This window comes from Gorilla gorilla, chromosome 1, assembly GCF_029281585.2.
Source record: "Gorilla gorilla gorilla isolate KB3781 chromosome 1, NHGRI_mGorGor1-v2.1_pri, whole genome shotgun sequence".
Taxonomy (NCBI): domain Eukaryota; kingdom Metazoa; phylum Chordata; class Mammalia; order Primates; family Hominidae; genus Gorilla; species Gorilla gorilla.
Window position 1 is genome coordinate 63,205,235 of NC_073224.2, and position 24,382 is coordinate 63,229,616.

At 36.8% G+C, this 24,382-nt stretch overlaps 1 long non-coding RNA gene across 3 annotated transcripts in view; it reads right to left on the reverse strand.

Moving 5' to 3' along the window:
• The window catches only part of LOC134759198 (uncharacterized), a 678,818-nt gene that overhangs the window by 593,872 nt on the left and 60,564 nt on the right, over positions 1–24,382 (reverse strand). The window contains exon 1 of one of the 3 annotated variants that reach the window (XR_010135156.1): positions 1,127–1,207. The exons of the other annotated variants lie outside the window; for them this stretch is intronic. This is a non-coding gene — a long non-coding RNA (uncharacterized lncRNA). Of the gene's footprint in view, positions 1–1,126; positions 1,208–24,382 lie in introns of those variants that run through there. 3 annotated transcript variants of the gene reach the window in all.

Genomic DNA, 24,382 nt, shown 5'->3' on the forward strand with positions numbered 1-24,382 from the left:
GACACATGCACACGTATGTTCACTGAAGCATTCACAATAGCAAAGACATGAAACAACCTAAATGTCCATCAGTGATAGACTGGATAAAGAAAATGTGATACATATACACCATGGAATACTATGCAGCCATAAAAAAAGAAAGAGATCATGTCCTCTATAGGGACATGGATGGAGCTGGACACCGTTATCCTCAGCAAACTAACACAGGAACAGAAAACCAAATACTACCTGTTCTCACTTATAAGTGGGAGCTAAATGATGAGAACATATGGACACACAGAGGGGAACAACACACTCTGGGGCCTCTCAAAGGGTGGAAGGTGGAGGATGGAGGAGGGAGAGGATCAGGAAAAATAACTAATGGGTACTGGGTTTAATACCTGGGTGATGAAATAATCTGTACAGCAAACCCCTATGACACAAGTTTACCTATGTAACAAAACAGTACTTGTGTCCCTAAACCTAAAATTTTTAAATTAAAAAAAGCAACTTATAAATAAATAAAAATCTAGTTTGTGCTCACTGCTCCCAAGTCAGCTAACTGACAATCATTTTCAGGCTAGGTGTGGTTAGGAATGGTAAAAGCCATTTTAACTATAAATATCAGTGCAGAATGTAGCTAAGTAATTGAATAAAATCCTTCACTCTCACAGTAAAATTCAATATAAAAATAAATTTCTAAAATCTGTGATAATGAAAATGGTGATTATATTGCCAAATCAGAACCTTTGAAAAGATCAGGTCAAATGTGCAAAATCCAGAGACAATATAAGGAGTAGAGTAATTGCAGATCTTGGACAATAGAACATAACATTTGAAGTTCTTTGTGCTTTTTTATAGCTATGCTGCCTTTCCTTATTGGTACTCATAAAATCAACAGACTTCAAACTCAGCAAGTGAAGGGCTCTATTTATCTGATCACCTTTGGACCTACTACTCTTCAATAAACACTGGAGAACAGCTCATCTAAGCGAAAAGGCTTTAACACTACAAAATTTTGTGTGTGTGAAGGAAATTCAACATTACAATATTTTTTCCTGGGGATTCTGTCATTGCTGGTTGAACTCCTATATGTTTCTAGCTAATGGACAAAAAAAAAAAAGCAGCTATCACTCAAAGCTCATACCTACAACAGGTAGTTACATATTCCACTCCAGGCTCTCAAAACTGCTTGAAGCTTTAGATCCATGGCCTTTCACCATGCAATTCTGCAGGAAAACATTAGCAACATTTGTTATCAATAGCAATTCCAAACCCTCTGTGTCTGAAAAACTCTTTAATAATGCATTGCTTCCTAATGATTTCACCAACAAGACAGGCATTGATGAATTTCAATTCAGGTCTGAAACAGCACGGTCCACAGTCAGTATTGAACACTGCACTGGAGAATGGCTGTATTCATTAAGAGTCCAGGAAAGTCTCTCATTAGGTGAAGAGTAATGGCTTTGGCAGCAATTTTGAAGGCAGGTTGAAAATATCACTTACAAAAGCAAACTTTTCCACCAAAATAGTAACCAGTTTGCTGTATTATTGATTCCACTCAAAATTAGCTATCCAATGCAGTGGATCATCATCATAGAAATTGCCAATTGTTATTTTAAAAGTAAATATTAGGTATGTCGTGTGATAACCACTTATGGAAAGCATGCTATTCCAGTGTTATAGTTTGATGATTGTGAAATGCATCAGGAGCAAATGATATTATAAAATAGATCAATACTTTCATTATTAAACATTTAAAAAGAAAAGTAAAACTAATACCTTCATGCATATCAGTTTACAGTTGAAGACCCCCATTAGAAACAAGGCTGAAAGTTTTTCAAGGATCTTGGTATTTTGCAGAGCAATTTACTAGTTTCCTACTTTCACTTTCTTTATAAAGTCAGGTCTACATGGTCACTCACATGGAAAAGTTCATAATCAGACTATTTAATCATTAAAATTGCTTTTTTAAAATAGTTCATGGCAGTAATGAAGAATATTATTACAGGTATAAGTCACATTCTTGGCCTCTACATAATAGTCATACTGAGTCTGGTTGCTTTTCCGTAAGCGCTAATATGGTTTCTAGAGATAAATAAAAGAACTTCGTATGATTTTAAAACACTGTATTTCTATGTATCTATACTTTTGAATAAAAACAATTACACCACACAAAATCTATTATTGTATACTATTTATTCATATACCACTTCAGAAGGACTGTTGGACTAAACATGCATTTTATTCACATTATTCATTCTGCCAGGAACCTGGGAGTTTAGCAATCATCTTTTTTTTCTTCCAACCCTCTCCTTGTCCTAGGGGATGGTGAAAGATAGAAGAGCACAATAGAGTATAACAGGAATACAAATGTATATTCTTTGCAGCCCAAAGGAAGTGTTGGCAATTGAATAGATTATAAATAATTTATCCTGTTCCATATTCCATGGAGTTCAATGTGAACTTGCTAAGAGTAAACCTGAACAGCTGCCTTTTCTGAAACAATACTACATTTTGTAATTTAGGTTACAATATCTTCGGGCACAGATTAAATATGAAAGGGGGGGTATATATCATTCAAGTTTGTTTTTAATCTTCCTTACTCCTTACGCTTTGCCTTATTGCAGATAAGGAATGCAAAGAGTGTCTTATGGCACCTATGAAAGACCTTGAGGAAACCACAGTAATGTCAAGCTTCTATATCCCAATAAAATGTTAAACGGAGTGAGAGGTGAAGTGAAGGAAAGAGAGCGAAGGTGACTAGGGGTGTGAGGAAAAGGAAATATAAAAGCCTGACTCCAAATAAGAAACACAAATGAGAAGGACTGAAGCTTTAATCTGTTTTCATAATTAACACAGCTGTGCTATAATTTGATTTTTATTCTAAATGATGCCATTTAGCTATTCCTCGAATATTAAAAAATGAGCAAAGTATAAAATTATTGATCACTTAATCATTTTTATTTGGGGTTTCCTGATTCATTTTTAAAAATAGGTTTTGATTAATTAATACCAAGTTCTAAGAATGGAAGAGCAGTAAAGAAAGTTATGGGGGGAGGAAAATAAAATCATTTTACCCTCTAATCCAGTAGTGTTCAACATATGTACATTCCCTGTAGTGTTTGTAGAAATGTCTGATGTGAGGGCTCTAACCCAGGTCAATTAAATCAGAAACTCTCTGAGTGGGCCCAGGGAACAGTATCATTTTTAAGTCTTCAGGTGACTAAATTATGTAGCAAGGACTGAGAAACACTGCTATCAACCAAGTGCATCCTACCAATTTCTTTCTTAGGAAGAACATGAAGTCAAAGAAGACCATCCACAGAAACTCTTTCAAACACATCTACATGTGTTTCTGAAAAATGTTTGCTGGAAGAAGAAAGGTTCAATAGTGGAATAAACTTGAGTGTATTTGAACCTTGATCTCGTGGATACTGATCTGTTTGCAGCACTTTTAGTAATTATTTGCTTCATAAAAATCTGAGAAATATTGATTGCAGAAGTTTTACTGCAAATTCAAAATTAAGTATTTTTAAGTATTTATATGAAATAACTGAAAACTGAACTTTGCATCTGGCACATAGGTCACCAATAATTATTTCTGGAAAAGCTGGAGAAGCAGATAGGAAAGCTAGGATTATGTAAAATACTTTAGTTCTACATAAAGTGCCCTCCAAAACAAAGCTTCCCCTACCTTTATAATTAAGGTGTCATTGGAGATTTTTCTAATCTTCCCCTGATTCCTTCCCCTTTACCCCAAAAATGACTTTGAAATGATGTGTCAGAATTAAGACAGGGACTCATAAAGGTGAACTCAATTATGGCTTTACAGGGCAGTGTCTCACTCATCTTTGTATCCTCAGTAACTCTCATGCCGCCTGATACAGGAAGCAGTAAGTGGGCAGCCCTGGAACTTCCTATGTTTTTAAGATACTGTATTTCTATGTATCTACATTTCTGAATAAAAACAATTGCACCATACAAAATCTATTATTGTATACTATTTATTTATATACCACTTAAGAAGGACTGTTGGACTAAACATGCATTTTATTCACATTATTCATTCTGCCAGGAACCTGGGAGTTTGGCAAGCATCTTTTCTGTGGATGGTCTTCCTTGTCTTCACATTCTTCCTAAGAAAGAAATTGGTAGGATGCAATTGGTTGATAGCAGTGTTTCTCAGTCCTGGCTACATAATTTAGTCCACCTGAAGAATTAAAAATGATACTGCTCCCTGGGCCCATTCAGCCTGTCTGGTTCATTGTTGATCACCTGACTAACTATCTGCAGAACTTTGGGGAAGTCATGTAACATTTACTCCTGTTCATTCACCTAGAAAATGATGACAATAGCTCCTGCCTTATACAGTCATTATGAAAGTAAAATTAGTTTATAATACAGATGCAAAGCTTACAACAGTTCCTGGGATGTGCTAACTGTTCAAGAAGCATTAACTCATTACCACTTGGTCATTATACAGGAATTGGATGGACGGACGGATGGATTGATGGATGGATGCATGGACGAATGAATGAAAGAGTAAATGAAGTTTCTTAGTAAAAACTTTTTAGTCTTTTAAGGGTCTCCTTTTTAAAAAATTATTCCTACAGGGTCATATTCACTTACCCCTGATAGGAACTAAGGACAAATTCACTTACCCCGACAGGAACTAAGGACAACTTACAAATGGCAGAATAATCCTTGACGGTTGAGGCACAGCAAGAAACTAGGGATGCTGAAAAGTAAACTGCCAGAGATAAATTGTCCTTATTTCTCTGTTTTGCATGAGCCAGCCCTGCATGTGCCTGGACTGAAGCCCAGACCTTCCCAAAGACTTGCTCAAGTAGCATAATTTTTAGTGCCTAAGAAATACAGAATCCAAAGGCCTTAAGAAAACTGAAAAATACCTTAACAGAATAATAGTCATGTTCTCAACTTTTACTCCTTCCACGCCTCTTAAACACCCAAATTGGGCTATATAATTTGTTGTAGACATGTACATAAAACACAGAAAAATATACAAACACAATTCTTTCCTACCCTTTACTCATTGTTCAACATACAATTACAAAAGCCTATTCATTTCACTGCATTTGCATTTAACGATGTTCATGGCCAGGAGGACAATGAGGAAAAAAAAATCATTTTCAAATTATTATTGGACACTCAGTATTTAAGTAATTCGTGACAAATTTTTACAAAAGTTGTGATACTGCTATCAACGGTCTTCATTACTAGTGTCCATCATGGGAACTATTACATAAATATACATAAACATAGGAGAGGCTTCCACATGGCCATGTTTATTCTGCTGCATTTAAAGAATAACCAAGAGTATGTAGAAAATATATGACAACATTTATTATACAACTCAAAGTACCTGAAAGAGGACCTAATTTTAAACTCATTGCAACACTTCTGAGATTCTTTCCTGTCTGCTTTTCTCTTATTCTAAGACTATTCCATTTCTTCAGACCTCTTTCTCCTACTCTGGTCCTACAGAATTCTGGTGCCCCTTTCTCATATCACTGATATAAATGGATCCAGCCTCCCTGTTTCCTTCAGTTTTCCCTTTATTTTACATAGCATCATCCTAGTTCTTCAACCCAGCAACTGGCCAGCCAGCAGGAATTCTTTCCCCTAAATAACTGTGGATTTGGAAAGCTGGGAAATAGCTACCATTTTTAAGACAAGATTTAGATAAATGGCTGCCATCAGTACAATATTATATCTGCCACCCAAATATTGATAGTCCATTTTAAGATTTCACTTTAAATGTATCAATTGAATTGTTAAATAAGTTTGGAAGAGTATAAATCAAGTTTCACACTGATTATCACCAAATAGTACTTTTTTTTTCTTTTTGGGGCTTGATAATATTTTAGAAGTTCTTCGATAGTAACAAGAGATTTTCCCTTTATAACTTTCAAAATGGCACTTTAAACAGTTTCAAGTTTCAAATTATTGGAAAGTTTATATACTTTCTTTCTTGTCTTCTTGGACCTCTTCTATATTTTGCCATATTTTTATTGAATAAACAGCCACCCTTCATTGAAACAATTAATTCATTCATGCTTTAACTTCTTAACTTTTCAAGTACTCTCACTTTTCTCTCAACATTTTTGATCTGAAGAGAATGGGGAAGTGTGAATCTCTTATTTCTTCTCTCCTCCTCCTCCAGAGTTTATTTTAGATGTTTTTCTTCATTGCATCTTCAAGAATAGATGGTCTATTTGTGCTCATTAGCAAACTTCTGATTGCTTAAGCAATTCCCTTAGGCTGAGGAAAGATTAGCCTTTTTTTTCCCCCTTCGGCAAACTTAAAGTTATGCATCTTGCCTATCTGCCATCTTTATAGTATTCTGGGTAGAAGAAAGGAAAAAAGATGGCAGGAGAAAGGTGGATCCCAAAATAAAAGCAATTAACCACCGAGACAAGTTATTTTCCTTCAGATATCATCCTGGAACACAAAAGCTCCTGGTGGCATTCCTGGTATTAAAATTCTCAGCATGCCTCTGACCTTACAGAAGCCCAGTGGAGCCAAAGTTTACAAACCAGTCCAAGAGAATCTTAAACACAAGGTGAAGAATGCAACACAATACAGTTTTTGAATCCCCAGATGATCTGGTTTCTATTTTCCTAAGTTAATGAGTTCCACGTGGGGCCCAATTTTCATCCTATCCAAAGCAGTTCTGCTGTTTCTTCAAGGCCACACTTCCAGGCAAGTGGACAGAGGGGCTGATTCATCTGCTCCACATGCCCGTATGCCTCATGCTGCTTTTATTATAGAAAGACAATACACCTACATAAAGGGAAAACTATGAATTGATATAAGGTATTTTTTTCAAATACCATTCTCCTCATTTATTTTGTTCTTAGTGCTATACATTCATTTGGGACATTTTGGCTTAAAGAAAATTATTCTGAAAAAATATTTTATATGACTATCATAAAATATAGTAAAGCACTGAAAAAGCTCTAGTTTCTCCTGCCTGGGTAAGAGCTGAGACACAGATATTAGCATATAAAACTAGGTAACATCTCTTCCCATAAGAAATTGAGTGTTTTGTTCTGTTTTTATATATGCTGCTTTACATAGAGTAGAAAGTGAGGTGCCATGTAAAGGCAAGATGTATTGGAGCAAGATTGAGAGTTCTGCAAGAGATGAGCCAAAAAAGGAGAAGGGATCTGGGGAAATGAATGACTCTGACATCACAAACCAGAGTTAGCAACGTGGCCAGAGGCACACAGTGGCAGCTGGAACTGGAGCCTGTCCTTACCCAACTCTACTCACAGCTGGTGTGCACTCAGGTACATAAGAAAGATCTGAAACAGGAAGAGTTATCCTACCAAGTGCAAACACTTCAGGAATGCAAGCAACCCTGTGGAGGGACCCAATGACACAGAAGACATCAGTGTTTATCTCACTTCAAAAAAACTGCTGAGTATTCCTGGCACCAAAACAGTTGAGAGCAAAAGTGACTGGGGTAAAACACAGGTTTTTTTTGTTTTTGTTGTTTTGTTGTTGTTGTTTTGTAAAGAAAGAAGAGGTTACAGAGAAATATTAGATATCGATGGGGCCAGATAATACGTGATAAAATTGGCAGACTAATTCATGAGGTTCATGTAAGACTTCTTACATCTAAAGAAACATCCTAGAGACACCTAACTTATCTTTTACTATGTGAGTTGCCAGGCCACAAGAAGCCACATATGGACCTGAAGGAAAAAACTGCACATCACAGAGGGATTCTAAACTTAACACTGGATGTGTAATTGGGATGGATTTCAGGTTTTCTCTTTGGGGAAAGGGGTAAATGTGTTCTGTGTATACAAAGAAGGGTACATGATAGATACTTGGTGGCCAAAGAATAGGACTGTAGTAGGGACAGACTAGCTGTCTACCAAAGATTCAGGCTCCCCTTCCAAGGTCCAGAGCCATCGCTGTGAAGTGACTTCCACACCAAGGACTACATTTCCCAACTCTCCAATATTGGTCCTGTAAGTGAATAGGAGGCAACGTGTTCTAGGCAGGAGCTAGGTACAGCACTTCTACACCTGGTTCAAAAAAACTTCTAGTATAATTCTTCCCCATCTGCCATCTGGAAGTCATGTATGGAAGAAGTGATTTTATCAGCCCATGTCTGTGAATACTCCATGAAGAAAATTGCCACCCTCTCTCCACCACCACCAAGAGAATTTTTGTAAGAAATAAATTTCACCTACATTAAGACATTGAGATTTCAGAGTTCATCCATCTATTAAGCAGCTAATATGAGCATAAAAACATTTCATAAAACTGAATTTTGGAATTACCCAGTAATCCAAAAAGTGAACAGAGGATACAGTTTATTCAATTTCAATAAATATGATAGCACATTAAATTATAAGTGATTATAGTTTTAATACACAGAAATCTCGAATATAAAAGTCACGTAGGAATTCTATGTCCAGCATTATAGCAAGATATTCTCTGACCTAATAATATCTTTTAAGATGCAGGATTTAAAAATATCTTTTAAAATTCATCTAACCTAGCAAGAAAGTGGGGAAACTCTGAAAGGCAAAAAGTGACAAGAAAAGAGCAAATCCAGAGAGAGACCAAGTATTGAAATCACCAGTGGATTTCCAAAAAGCATCTGCAGATCACTTGGTTTTTACTGATAAACATGAGATTGAGAAAACAAAGCTTAAGGATCCCAGAAGATGAGATGTCAAATTACAATCCTCCAAAAAGTTGGTACTCAAAAGAGATGACAAGTCAGTCAAAGAGTGAACTACATAAATAAAAGCACCTATGAAGGAAGACAGTGAGGAAAACTGCCTGACTAGGCCTAGGCCATGGGTGGAGAGAAAAAAACGTCTTGCCTGAGAATTGCTAACAATAGAGCAAATTTCATAACAGATGCGAGATCAGACTTTACATTATTTTTACAGCCTGAAAAACCTCGAGTAGAAAATAATTTAAGGCAGTCCAAATTGTAGTGCTCTCAGATGCTAGACAGAGGCAAACAAATGCTCTCTGGAGAAATGACCTCAACCCCAGACCCCAAAGAATTCCCACAGATAAAAGTCTCAACAAGCATAAGCTCACAATTGAAACACAAATCACAATTGGAAACAAGCCTGTGTGACTGAGACTTAAACAAATCAGTTCCACAAAAACTGCAGGTGTTTAAATTATCAGACACAATGTAAAATATGAATAATTAATGTTAAAAAAGAACAGATATCATATCTTATTTCAGGCTACTATAATAACTTACCATAGACTTAGAGGCTTAAACAAATATTTTTCACAGTTCTAGAGACTTTCACAGTTCTAGAGTTCAAGAATAGGGTACCAACATGGTCAAGGTATTGGTGAAAGCTGTCTTCCTGGTTACAAAATCTCATGGCCTTCCTTGGTGTATGCATGCAGAGAGACCTTCTGTCTCCTCCTCTTTTCCTAAGAGCCCTGTGAGAGCTCTGCCCTCATGACCTCATCCAATCCTAATCACCTCCCACAGGCCCCACCTTCAAATACCATCACATTCTTGATTAGGGTTTCAACACATGAATTTGGGGGGACACAGACACTCAGTCTACAGCAGTTAGTAAAACAATATAATGGCAGAATAAGCAAGTACCAAAACTATGAACCAGCAGATATGCAAAACAGTTAAGTAGAAAGGAAGAGTATAATATTAAAGTGAGAAATTCAAAGGAAGAGTTAAATAACTTATTTGATATGGCAGAAAAGAAAGTAAGTTCAAAGATAGAGGGCTAAAGATTCAATGCAGAATGAAACACAAAGAGACAGATGGAAAATATGACATCTGAGATGCTGGGAAACATGAAGTTCGGAGTGAGAAGGTATAATAAAGATCTACTAACGATGTGGTGGTGCCTCCTGTAGTCCCAGCTACTTGAGAAGCTGAGGCAGGAGAATTGCTTGAGCCTGGGAAGTCAAGGCTGCAGTGAGCTGTGATCATGCCACTGTACTCTAGCTTGGGTGACAGAGTGAAACCCTGTCTCAGCACAACAAAAAAACTACTAAGATTTTCAGAAGATCCTACAAAGAATGGAACAGAAGCTGTAACAGAAGAAATATTGATGGGGAGCTGACAAAAGACACCCATCCAAAGACTTAGGTATCCAAGAACAACTTAAGCCAGGTTAATAGAAATAAATCCACACCTAGACTCATAGTAAACCAAAAAGAATTTTAAAAGATCTTTAAAGCAACTAGAAAAGTAGAACACTGAAACTGAAAGCTGACTCTTCAAAAACTGAAAGCTGGAAACAGCTGAACGAAGTCTTTAAGGTGCTAAATATATATACATAATTCTTAATCTCCGAAAGATTTTCAACAAGGATGCCAAGACCATTCAATGGAGAAAGGACAGTTTCTTCAACAAATGGTGTTGAGAAAACTGAATATCCACAGGCAAAAGAATGTAGTTGGACCCTTACCTTACATCACATTCAAAATTTAATTCAAAGTAGATCAAAGACCTAAAAGATCTGAACTGTAAAACACACAAGGAAAAATAGGGGAAAATCTTCATGACACTGGATTTGGCAAGGATTTCTTGGATATAACAACAAAAGCATAGGCAACAAAAGTAAAAGCTTCTGTGCAAAGGACACAATCCACAGAGTGAAAATGCAGCCTACAGAATGGGAGAAAATATTTGCAAATCATGTATCTGATAAGAGGTTAATATCCAGAATATAACAAAAATGCCTTTAACAACAAAACAGCCCAAGTTTTTAAAACAGACAAATCCTTTGAATATACATTTCTCCAAAGATGATATATAAACGACCACGTATATGCAAAGGGACCCAACATTACTAATCATTAGGAAAACGCAAATCAAAACCCCAACAGATATCACCTCACACCCATTAGGAATTCTACTATCAGAAAAAAAAAAATAGAAGTTAAATCTTGGTAAGGACAGGAAAAAATTAGCAAGGATAGGAAAAATAGTGTTGGTGGGAATGTAAAATTGTACCACCACTATAAAAGATAACCCTCAAAAAAAATAAAATAAAATAGAATTGCCATATGATCCAGGAATTCTACATCTGGGTCTCTATTCAAAAGAAAGCAAGATCTCAAAGACTTACTTGCCCACCTATGTTTGTAGCAGCACTATTCACAACAGCCAAGTGGTGGAAATAACGTAGGTGTTGACCAGCAGATAATGGATAAACATAATGTGGTATATACATACTGATATGGTTTGACTGTGTCCCCACTGAAATCTCATCCTGAATTCCCCATGTGTTGTGGGAGGGACCCAGTGGGAGGTAACTGAATCATGGGAACAGATCTTTCCTATGCTGTTCTCATGATAATGAATAAGTCTCATGAGATCTGATGGTTTTATAAGGGGGAGTTTCCCCACACAAGCTCGCTCTCTCTCTGCCTGCTGCCATCCACGTAAAATGTAACTTGCTCCTCCTTGCCTTCCACCATGATTGTGAGGCCCCCCCAGCCATGAGGAACTGTAAGTCCATTAAAACTCATTCTCTTGTAAATTACCCGATCTCAGGTATGTCTTTATCAGCAGTGTGAAAACAGACTAATACACATACAATGGAATATTATTTAGACTTAAGAAGGAAAGAAATTCTGACCACATCCTACAATACAGATAAATCTTGGACACACTATGCTAAGTGAAATAATCCAGTCACAAAAGACAAGTGTAAGAGTCTTCCCTTATCGTCAGGGGATACCTTCCAAGACCCCTGTAGATGCCTGAAACCAAGGATATTAATGACGCCTATATATATGATGTTTCTTCCTGTACATACATACCTACAATAAAGTTTAATTTATAAATTAGGCACAGTAAGAGATTAATAACTAATAATAAAATAGTACAATTATAACAATATGCCAGCATCACTGCTCTTGTACTTTGGGGCCATTATTAAGTAAAATAAGGGTTACTTGAAAACAAACACTGCAATACCTGGACAGGTGATCTGATCACTGAGATGGCTACTAGGTGCCTACAAGTCAGGTAGCATATGCGGAAGGGCTATGCTGGACAAAGGAACGATTCACATCCTGGGCTGAATGGGACAAGATTTCATCATACTACAAAGAATGTCACCCAATTTAAAACTTACAAATTGTTTATTTCTGAAATTTTTATTTAATATTTTCAAACCATAGTTGACAGCAGGTAACGAACTACAAAAAGTGAAACCATAAGTAAGGGGAGTCTACTGTACTGTATTATTCCTCTTACACGAGGTATCTAGAGTAGTCAGATTCATGGAACCCATTCACAGAAACAGAAAGTAGAACGGTGGTTGCCAGAGCCTTGGGGGAGGGGGAAAAGGGGAGTTGTTTAATGAATCAAGAGTTTCATTTCTGCAAGATGAAAACGTTCTGGAGATCAGTCACACAACAATTTGAATATATTTAAAACTGCTAAAAACGACTGGGAGGTAAAAATTATAACAACTGAACTTAGAAAAAGTTAAGACGACCAACTTCATTTTTTCCATTTTTTCCACAACAAACATTTTTAATACAATTAAATACAGTCAATCACGTGTTGCTGAGGTGATTTTGTCATTGTGCAAACAACATAGAGTGTACTTCCACAAACCTAGATGGTATAGCCTACTACACACCTAGGCTATATGGTTTAGCCTATTGCTCCTAGGCTACAAACATATACAGCATGTTACTGTATTGAATACTGTGGGCAATCGTATTTGTGTGTCTAAATATATCTAAAGATAGAAAAGGTAACACACTGTGCTATGTTAAGACAGCTGCCACATGCCACTATGCCATAGGAGTTTCTCAGCTCCCTTATAATCTTACTGGACCCCTGTTGTATCTGCAGTCTGTCATTGTCCAAAACATTATGTGGTGCATGACTGTGTATAATTCATTATCTATAATCAATTGCCAAGCTATCAGTCAAGAATGAAGGGAAAAAACTCAAGACAATAATTACTCAATACTTCTTACCAATTATTCTGCTCAGTTATTATACTTTTGACATAAAATTTATATAAAAGATGAATATATATTTTAAGAATAAGACCAGTGAATGCCACCATTTAAAGAAACAGAATATTATCAATATCCCTAAGGCCCCCGGTTTCCCTACCTGATTGCATATACCTCCTTTGTCCCTCTCTTCAGAGATAGCCACTATCCTTACTTTTATGTTAATTATTCCCTTATTGTTCTTTATGGTTTAAACTCACATGAATTTCCTATCCACATGTTGCTCAGTTTCAGCTGCTTTTTAAATTTTAAATGAAATTCTGTGTATATATTTTTAAGGCACCTTTTGTTTCTTACTTACTAATATATGTAGCTGTAGTCCATTTTCACATTATATGGTATTCCATTATATGCATACAATACAATTTATCCACTGTAAATGTAGATGTGCATTTGGCTTGCTCCTATGTTTTTTGCTTTTAAGGATGTTGCTTTGAACATTGATGTGTCTGCTGACATACATGTGAGTTTCACCAAGCTATAGAGCTGTGCCTTAGAGTGTTCACTCATTTCACTTTTTAAGTAAAATGCAAAATTATTTCCAAAATGGTTTTACAATTGACACTTGAAGCCGAAGTATAAAAGTTCTCATTTTTTAAAAGTAACATTTCTGTTTAAATTATATTATCTAAAAATTGGTCACATTTTTCCTGCAGTGTGGAAGGTCTATGTTGTACAACCACAAATAATTCATTTGATGTATTTCTTTACGGTTTGTCATTGAATTTTCATTTATAAATAGCCCTATCTCTCCTACATGTTCAAATTTTTCCAATTCCAGGCAAATTCCACTTATAATGTAAGAAACAGGAATATATTCTCCCGTGACATTATTTAACACAAGAATTTCGGCCGGATGCAGGGGCTCATGCCTGTAATCTCAGTACTGTGGGAGGCCGAGGCAGGTGGTTCACTTGAGATCAGGAGTTCCAGACTAGCCTGGCCAACATGGTGGAACCCTGTCTCTACTAAAAATACAGAAATTAGCCAGGCATGGTGGCACAAGCCTGTAGTCCCAGTTACTTCGGAGGCTGAGGCAGAGGTTATAGTGAGCCAAGAGCATGCCGCTGCGCTCCAGACTGGGCAACAGGAGTGAAACCCTGTCTAAAAAAACAACATGAATTTGGTTCCAACAGTTTTGTGTCTCCACTCCCATGTTTACTGCAGCACTATTCAACTATTCACAACAACTAAGATTTAGAAGCAAACTAAGTGTCCATCAACAGATGAATGGATAAAGAAATGGGTGTGGTGGTTCACACCTGTAATCCCAGCACTTTAAGGGGGTCAAGGTGGGAGGATTGCTTGAGCCAAGGAGTTGGAGACGAAGCTTGGCAACATAGTGAGACCTCATCTCTACAAAGTAAAAAAATTAGCTAGGCATGGTGGTGCACGCCTGTAATCTCAGCTACTCAAGGGGCTGAGATGGGAGGATAGCTTGAGCCTGGGAGGTCGAGGCTACGGTGCACCGTGATTGCTGCCATTGCACTTTAGCCAGGGTGATAGAGAGAGACTCTATCTGGAAAAAAGAAAGAAAAAGAGAAAGAAAGAAAATGTGGTATATATATACATTAGAGTACTATTCAGCCATAAGAAAAGAATGAGATCCTATAATTTGCAACTGCATGGATGGAACTGGAGGACATTATGTTAAGTTAAATAAGCCAGGAACAGAAAGACAAATTTCCCATGTTCTCACTCATCTGTGGAAGCTAAAAATTGAAATAATTCAACTCATGAACATAGAGAATAGAATGATGGTTACTAGAGGCTAGGAAGGATAGTAGTGATAGAGGAAGAATGGGGATGGCTAATAGGTACAAAAATATATTTATTAATGGATAGAATGAGTGAGACTTGGTATTTGATAGCACAGCAGGGTGAGTACAGTCAACAATAACTTACATTTTTAAATAACTAAAAGAGTATAATTGGATACTTTGTAACACAAAGAAAGCATAAATGCTTGGGGTGATGGATGTCCCATTTACCCTATTATACAGTATATACGTGTATCAAAATATCTCATGTACCTCATATATACACCTACTATGTACCCACAAACATTTAAAAAATTAAAATTAAAAAATAAGACATAGAAGAATCGGAAGACAATGTTGTCTTTAAAAACAGAGTTTTATGATCAGGGCTTAGAAGTGGGTTTTGCAAAGATTGATCATTATCCTCTGAGAAAAAGAAAAATATATACAGTAGCACCATACTATTTTATCAGAGTTAAATAATTGTACTGTTTAAGTCCCAGTCTTTGCCTTACACAGCCTGACAGAGAAAACAACAGGCATTTGTATTCTAGTCCTATCCCTAAGTACCTATGGGATTTTAATCGAGAGATTTCACTTCATTTATTGGTGAAATGAAAGATTAATAATCTCAAAGCTTTGTTTCACCTGGAAAAATCTATTACTGTCTGCTATTATGTCACTAGCTGGCAATTAGCAGGCTGTTATCCTGCAAAGGTCTTTTTTATGACTTTTATTGTGTTGTTCTCTAATTGAATATGGCTGGGTGTGCAATCACCAGTTTTCTGTAAGACCCGCCACTCCTAACAGTTACATCCTGACCCAAACGTTCAAGCTGCCTCCCTGGACTTGAAACACTTGAGTTTTCAAACACTGCTCTATAGTAAATATTTTTACCCATTGAGAAACACTAATATTTATCACAACAACTAGTTCTTTAGAGTGCACCTTAGAGTTGATTGTTTTCATGGGCTTTACTTCATGTATTTTCATGTGTATTCTACGTCACAGTCGTCCTGATGATCCTTTGACTATGGAATATGTAGAGCATCTTTCCATTGCCCAAGTATTAGCAAAAACAAGTCAAAATGTCTTCTTTAATAACCCACAAACAGAATGTCATACATGCAAATGCTGTGGTGCCTCACTTCATGGAGAAAGCCCAGAATTCAAGTTGCCAACTTCCCACTGGTGATTGGCACAGTAAGCCAGGCTATAGGGAAATGAAGTGGGATCAGATGCTCTTCAGCAAGTGTCTAGCTCTGCCCAGAACCACTCTGAAAGCCTCCTCCAGACAATGCGGAGGAGCCAAGCCGAACATATGCTCGCAGAGGGGGAGTCAGGAAACAACTAGGACATCAACATCCACGTCTTGGCATGAGCTACTAACCCTTAAACATTTCCAGCTTCTCTCTATAGGGAAGAGGAAAGAAAGCTCCACATTTCAGCAAATTTAATGACATGTCCCAAAACGTACTTCCCCAAATTCAAACCCCTGAGAGGAGTCCATACACGATATTTGCAACTTGACACTGTCTCAAAACATTGCCTATCTTGTGTTAATGTGTTTATTTGCTTTTAAAAGATTGTCTTGTTCACCCACGAGCAGTCAAAAGAACACACAGTATTGTCAGCCAGATTGGCTGTAACCATTATTATAACCTTTCCTATGTCTGCTGGCATTCTGTTTTTGTTCCCAGTCCAGATGTCATGTATAATGGAGTATATTCTCTCATTATGTGCATTAGTGTTTAGGAATGCCAACATAATTCGATGAACTGCTTGATATCTCAGGAAAGTACGTTTTTGTAAATTATTCAAACTTTCCATAAACCAGCTACAAAACAGGGCATTCACTACCTAATTTCTCCTGGAGCTTGCCCTAGATACAATGTTAAATTAAGCTGAAAAATTATATGGTTTTCTATCAACTGAACCAGCTGAAACATACCATAAGGTAGTAGTATGAGGCTATTTTACTATTATTCTGAATAAGAATACAATTTGGTGGGAGAAATCCTAATCCTGAACCTCCAATTTAATATGCGGGAAGGCTACTTAAAACTAGCTTCAAACCACACCACAGAGCCTTGGAGACAGGAAAAAAAAAAAAAAAAAAGCACCAATTGTATAATCCCATTAAGGAACCCTTACTTGTATTTTTCTAGGCATGTTGGGGGCACGTCACAGAAGGAACTAACCATTTTTTACTTTCCTTAACTTTTATTTCAGGTTCAGAGGGACATATGCAGGTTATATAGGTAACTACATGTCTTGGGCTTTTGGTGTACAGATTATTTCATCGCCCAGGTAGTAAGCATAGTACCTGATAGTTTTTTTATCCTATCCCTCCTCTCACCCTCCACTCTATAGTAGGCCCTGGTCTCATTTGTTCTCCTCTTTGTGTTCATGGGTTCCCTTTGTTTAGCTTCCACTTATGAGAACATGTGGTATTTGGTTTTCTGCTCCCGAGTTTACTTAGGATAATGGCCTCCAGTTCCACCCATGTTGCTACAAAGAACATGATCTCATTTATTTTTATGGCTGCATAGTGTTCCATGGAGTGTATGTACCACATTTTCTTTATCCAGTCTATCATTCATAGGCATTTAGGTTTATTCCATGCCTTTGCTATTGTGAATAGTGCTGTAATGAACGTATATGTGTGTATGTATCTTTATGGTAGAATGATTTATATTCGTTTGGGTATATACTGAGTAATGGGATTGGTGGGTCAAATGGTAATTATGTTTTAAATTATTTGAGGATGGGATACAGTGCTTTCCACAATGGCTGAACTAATTTACATTCCCATCAGCAGTATATAAGCATCCCCCTTTCTCTGCAACCTTACCAGCATCTGTTATTTTTTGGCTTTTTTAGTATAAATAGCCATTCTGACTGGTGTGAGATGATATCTCATTGTGGTTTTGATTTACATTTCCCTAATAATTAGTGATGTTGAACATTTTTTCATATGCTTCTTGGCCACCTGTATGTCTTCTTTTGAAAAGTATCTGTTTATGTCCTTTGCTTATTTTTTAAGGGGGTTGTTTTTTGCTTGTAAATTTAAGTCTTTTATACATTCTGGATATTAGACCTTTTTCAGCTGCTTAGTTTGAAAGTATTTTCTCCCATTCTGTAGGTTGTTTAATCTGTTTATTGCTTTTTTTTTTTTTTTTTTTTTTTTTTTTTTAAAGATAGGGTCTTGCTCTGTCACCCAGGCTGGAGTGCAGTGGCACAATCTCGGCTCTCTGCAACCTCCACCTCCCAGGTTCAAGCAATTCTCCTGCCTCAGCCTCCTGAGTAGCTGAGATTATAGACACCTGCACCATGCCCAGCTAATTTTTGTATTTTTTAGTAGAGGTGGAGTTTCACCATGTTGGCCAGGCTGCTCTTGAACTCCTGACCTCAAGTGATCCACCCACCTCGACCTCCCAAAGTGCTGGGATTACAGGTGTGGACCACCACACAGTGTTGATAGTTTCTTTTGCTATGCAGGAGCTCTTTAATTAGGTCCCATTTGCTAATTTTTGTTTCTGATACCATTGCTTTTGGTAACTTCGTCATCATTTTCTACTTTCAATAAAACTCCCTCACCACTGTTTGAAAACCATTGTTTTAAGTTAACTAATGGCCCTCCTTTTGCCAACCCAATGGTCAATTATCTTTCCTCCTATTAGATATCCTGCAGCATTTGACACATTTGGCTAATTCTGTCATCTCTGTATTCTCTAACCATCTGTGTCACTTTAATTTTCCAGATTTTTCCCCTAGCACATTGCTTTCTATCTTTCAGTCTACTTTGTTGACCTCCCTCACTCTCAGATTTGTTCAATTATCCATGATTCTCTTTTTGGCCCTCTTCTCTTTCTAGTCACCCTAGACAATCTCATCCCATTTATAGCTTCCAATAGCATCCATATTTTTGATGATCCCCAGATTCAAATATTTAATCCCAATCTCCCCACTAAACCCTAGACTTGTATATCCAACCACTCTACATCTCTGTTTGAAAATCTAATATCTACCTCAAATTTAATGTATCAAAAAAAAGAATTCTTGACTTTCTAAAGTCACTTTTTCCCTGGTCTTCTCAATCTCAGAAATGATATCATCATCCACCCTGTTGATCAGACCAAAACCTTCATATCATCCTTGATTCTTCCATGTTTCTCACAGCCCAAATCCATCTACCAGGACATTGCGTCAGTTCCACCAATAAATACACCTAGAATCTGACCACTTCTCACCATTTTCACTGCTATAATTTTAATTCAAGACATCATCAACTCTCACTCAAGCTAATAGCATCCTGGTGGGTTTTCTGTTTCCACGCTCTTCTGAGGGTTCATTCTCCATGCAGTAGCCAAATGATCCTTATAAAACAAAAATTGGGTTATACCTCTACTAATAACAAGCTAATCACTTCCCATGCAAAAAAATAAAATCAAAACTAGATCTGAATCTAACTAACATCAACGTCCACCACTTCTCACTTTGTCCACTACTCTCTGTTCACAGTGAACTTTTTTGCCTTCGAACACATAAAGGTCATCCCCACTTTTCGCCTCTGCATTTGTCATTTCTTCTGATTGTATCATTCCTTTCCAGGTGTCCACATAACTGACTGACTGACTCTCTTTCATGCTGATCTCAGCTCAAATGTCACTTGCCGGAGAAGCCTCCTTTATCAGCCTAGCTAAAATAACCCCTTACTGGCTGAGCACAGTGGCTCACACCTATTATGCCAGCACTTTGGGAGGCCAAGGCAGGCAGATCTCTTTGAGGTCAAGAGTTCAAGACCAGCCTGGCCAATATGGCAAAGACCTGTCTCTACTGAAAATACAAAAATTAGCTAGACATGGTGGTGCATGCCTGTAATCACAGATATTTGGGTGGCTGAAGCATGAGGATCATTTAAACCCAAGAAGAGGAGGCTGCAGTGAGCCGAGTGCACTCCAGCCTGAGTGATACAGCAAGACTCTAAATAAATAAACCCTTACTTTCTAACCCATCTTATTTTCCTCTTGGTATTTTTCAAACCCTTAAAGTATGCTTTTTGTTCATTTTATTTTTTATTTACTGCTTGTTCTCCCCATGAAATGAAACTATTATTAGTAGGACCTTGCATTTTTTACCATTTTATTAGCAGCTCTTAGAACAGTACTCGCCACATAGTATGTTCTCAACAAATAAAGAAACAAAGTAATAAACATCTGAAAATGTTTCTAAGAGCTCATGTTCATTTTATGAGTCAAATATTACCAAATTATAGCATTTTCTGGAATCCTAGAAAGCAGAAAAGTTAAAACATTGGAAAATTCAAGAAGAAGCATCTGTTGCATATTTTTTAAAAAATACTTTAATACCTAATATTGAGTGATAATTTTTCTGTTGGTTAGCCACCGTATCTTCAATAATCAGCCTCTGCCCATTTTGGACAAGATCACAAGAATTGACCATTGGCACTAGATATGAGTCCTACTGATGTCATTCTTTCATGCTGTCTCCCCTCTCCTCCCACCCATAGGGCCACCTTGTTATTCAACAATATGGTTTGTAGACAGTTTGTCAGATTAAATCCTCATCAATATGTTTCTTAAAAATATCTCTAGCTTTAATTTCATCTATTGCAATGAGTAAAGCTGGACTGAAAGGGGCACATTCCTTTAAGTCATTGGAGAGCACAAAGGGCACAAGTCCGAAGCATGAAACATACAGCATAGACAAGCCTCTGGGAATCAGACCACCTACACTCAGAATTGGTTCAACAATTTCAACTTGGCCAAGTCACTTGACTGCTCACTTTAAGCCTGTTTTCTTCTCTAATTTGGGGATATGTAGCTCATAGAGTTGTCGTCAGGATTAAAAAAATAACATATCGGAGAGACTTCTCAGAAACACTGAATTGGGGCCCTCTGGGAAGAAGTTGAGGTTGTTAGGCAGCTAGAACTAGATATAGGTAATTGGCACTCAGCATTCATTTCTTCCTGAAAAGTAAATGCCACATTCCCCAGACACTTCTGTAGTGAGAGTTCTGGATGAAATTAAATCCACCAATGTGATATAAAATTTGGTTGCTGGGTTGCAGCTATGACGGTGTTCCCTGAACCAGTGTCCCAGTCTCAACCCTAACTCCTCCGACCCTTTCCCATTTCATGAGCACCTAAATCATGTATATTAAACCCCTTTCTCTCTGAAACACACAGTGTGGTTCCTGAGTCCTGAATTGAAATCTTATTTTTATATATTTAATAACAACAAATAATACTTAAGGAACACAACTATATACCAGGCACTGTTCTAAGCTTTTGCATATATTGATTAATGTAATATCCTAACAATCCTATGAGGTAGGTACATTATCATGGTTTTGCAGATAAAGAAAAAGAATTGTGAGATTAAGTTAATTTGCCCCAAAATTAAATAGGTAGTAAGCAGCAGAGCCAGGATTCAAATCTAGATGGTCTGGTCTGAGTGGCATATTCTTAGCCTGAGTGGCATATCCTTAAACATTCTCTTTCAAATAAAACAGGAAAATTATGACCCAACTTAAAACAGCCTAACCTTCTGCTAGTTCACAACTATTAACTGCAGAAAACAAGTCAAACAGAGATAACTCTGAAGAGAAGCCTAAGTACTATTTAGTCCAACCCGTTCACTTTGAATATGAGGAAGCTGAAGCTCTAAGAAATTTTGAAATGACCAGGCTCACAAAATTGATACATAAAATCCAGGAATGGAATACAACTTTTTTAATTCTAAATGTGGTATCTGCATGATAGATTTTTTTTCTAATTTTTAATATTTCCATTTATCCAAAAATACTTGGTTACTTGATTACCTCTGATACATACCAGAGGAATTTTTAAGTAAGCATTAGAAGTCAGCAAGATCCTAGGAAGTTTCTGTGGAGCTTTTAATAAAGGGAAAGAACTATCTATAGAACAAAAGTGAGAAAATTATTACTATCAAATAACTTATTGTTTACTTGTGATACTTCTGTATTTTCAATTGTATAAAGTATGTCTGACTTAAGACTTAGAACTATTATAAGTAAAAATTTAGCTTTCATAATTAGATCATTTCCATTTCAATTTTCTTCTACCCCATATGGCAAAAACTGTGTGAAAACTCAAAGGGGTTAATGAAGTGTTATATTTTTAAGGAGATGTAGTACATGGTATTCTCAACAAATGTATGCATTTTACCTAATAATTAGCAAGATATGAAAAACTTGAACACCCATGGGTAAAAGTGCTACTGAGCATTTATGTCCCCAAATTTCTGATTTCAATAACTAGAATCCAAAGACATTAACATTTTTTATCCTAATCTTAGAACAAAAAAATTAAAGCCTATAGATTTTCTCATATTATAAAAGATTATCATTACCATGCTATAAAAAAAGGACCTTGAATTGACATGGATTTTGAAGACTCAAAAAATTAGAAACTGAATTTTGGAGGTTTTATTTGTGTGTGTGTGTTTTTTTTTTATTTACACAGCTTTAATCTCTTGGATTGGAATTCCAAGTCTCTGATAATTAAAAAGAGAATTTGAAATGAGATAACATTTTCTCTTTCTGCCAGATTGCCCAAGTAGCAACTCGGCTGGGCAACAGCAATCATGGAAAATGATGCATACAAGTCCCAGAATAGTAATAAAAATGCCAGCATGTGTTTATTCCTCAGCAGTAAATAAAACCCCAATTATTCACACTGTCTAAGGCTTCCCTAAGGAAACCAATCCACCCCTAGCAGCATCAGCATGAGTTTACATAGCAAGGTTACAGGTAAAACTGGGAGGGGCAGCTTCCCAAAATGTCTCAGAAGAAACTGGCTCCTCAAACCACACAACCTGTCTACAAAATACAGATAATCAGGCAATTTAGATAATTCTACATATTAGGCTATTTTTAAGTAATGGCATTAGATTTTCAAAGAAGTGTTTGAGTTAAGAAAATCACAGATTTCCACTACAGGCAGGAAAATTTCTGGCAATAGCTCTCAACTTTTTCATTATTAAGTATATTTGTATTAACTTTTATGAGGCTTAATTTTAGGGTCAACTTGACTGAATTAAAATATACTTACAGAACTGGTCAAATAGTAATTCTGGGTGTGTTTCTGTGGGTATTTCTAGGAGAGATTGGTGTGTGATTCAGTGAACTGAGTGGGAAAAATCTGCCCTCAATGTGGGCAGGCGCCAGCCAATTGGCTAAAGATCTGGGTAAAACAAAGAGAGGAAAGGCAAACTTCCTCTCCCATTCCTACCCCCTTTTCTTCCTTTATTTGCCCTGCTTCCATGTTATCATGCAGCAAGAAGGCCCTCACCAGATGCCTGCACCTTGATATTGGGCTTCCCAGAATCCTGAGCTATGAGAAATAAACTTGTTTCTTATAAATTACAGTCTGTGGTAATTTGTTATAGCAGCACAAGATAGACTAAGACAGCTTCCTTATAAATCCTGTTTTTTAAGTATTTCTTTGTAATTATGTTTGTTAAATTAACATTCTTAACAAATTAACAGCAAGTTTAACCACCAGAGCTCCTGATTAGCAAGAGATTGATAAAAATTTTAGCCAAAAATTAAAAAAAAAACAATGTGCTATTTTACTGAGATATACAGCATGATTGACAGGAAATGCTGACTTCCATTAGGCTTATGGATACTGAAAACAATTTGACGACCTCCTGGTATGCCTAAATACTAAAAATCCAGGATTGTTGGAACAACTAGAGTTTTTTTTCTTAAAAAAAGCAACAATTAAAGAAATACTCAAATTATCCCCAGAAACTAAATGAAAATAAAACAACCCTCAACCTGAACAACCACACAGTCCTTGTCTTTTGTTGACATTGCCTCAAAAATAAGAAGTGCTCTTGAGATGGCAATAGGCATATTTCTGAGTTGTAAAATATCAAAGCATGAAATTCTACTTGAGAGAGGTCTTTCACCTGCTAAAACTTTATATAAATTAAATTTAACAGTTTGTTTGAACAATGAACGATTCACAAATTGGGCAGCCGAATTCAGGAATTGGGGACTTTGAATGAGGAGACATTCAGAGAGCTCCGTTCTGTATTGTGAACAGACAGCATTTACAGACAGAAAAAATAAAGTGACATACAAGACAAGCTTGATCCATCACAGCTCTTTGTTTACTTTACTTAAATATGGTCAGATCAGCTGGCAGCCTGTGACTCAAGTTTGGCTGCTGTGATTGATTGTGACTTAGCTACCTATTACAAAAGTATACACCTATATGAGGCTTTCAGTTTCTATACTAAGATTGCGGTTTGTTATAACAGACTCAAAGTATGGAGGCATCCTCAGGCCAAATTTAGCTTAACACCTCTTACTAAATAAAGAATAGCGGAGAAAGCCACTATTCAGCAGTATAAAGTTGCTTTCTGACTACACTGGCTCTGTGGTCATCTTTCCTCTGTGACTGTGTTAGCCTTTGGAAATGGAATGACTTAAGGAGGAATTCACATCAACCTTTCAGTGGGTTTAATTGCTCCTGCCAAAATCTTACTCCCTGTTGTAGAAGAACTCACATGTGCAATCCCAGTTTGTATATTTAGTAACTTATTCT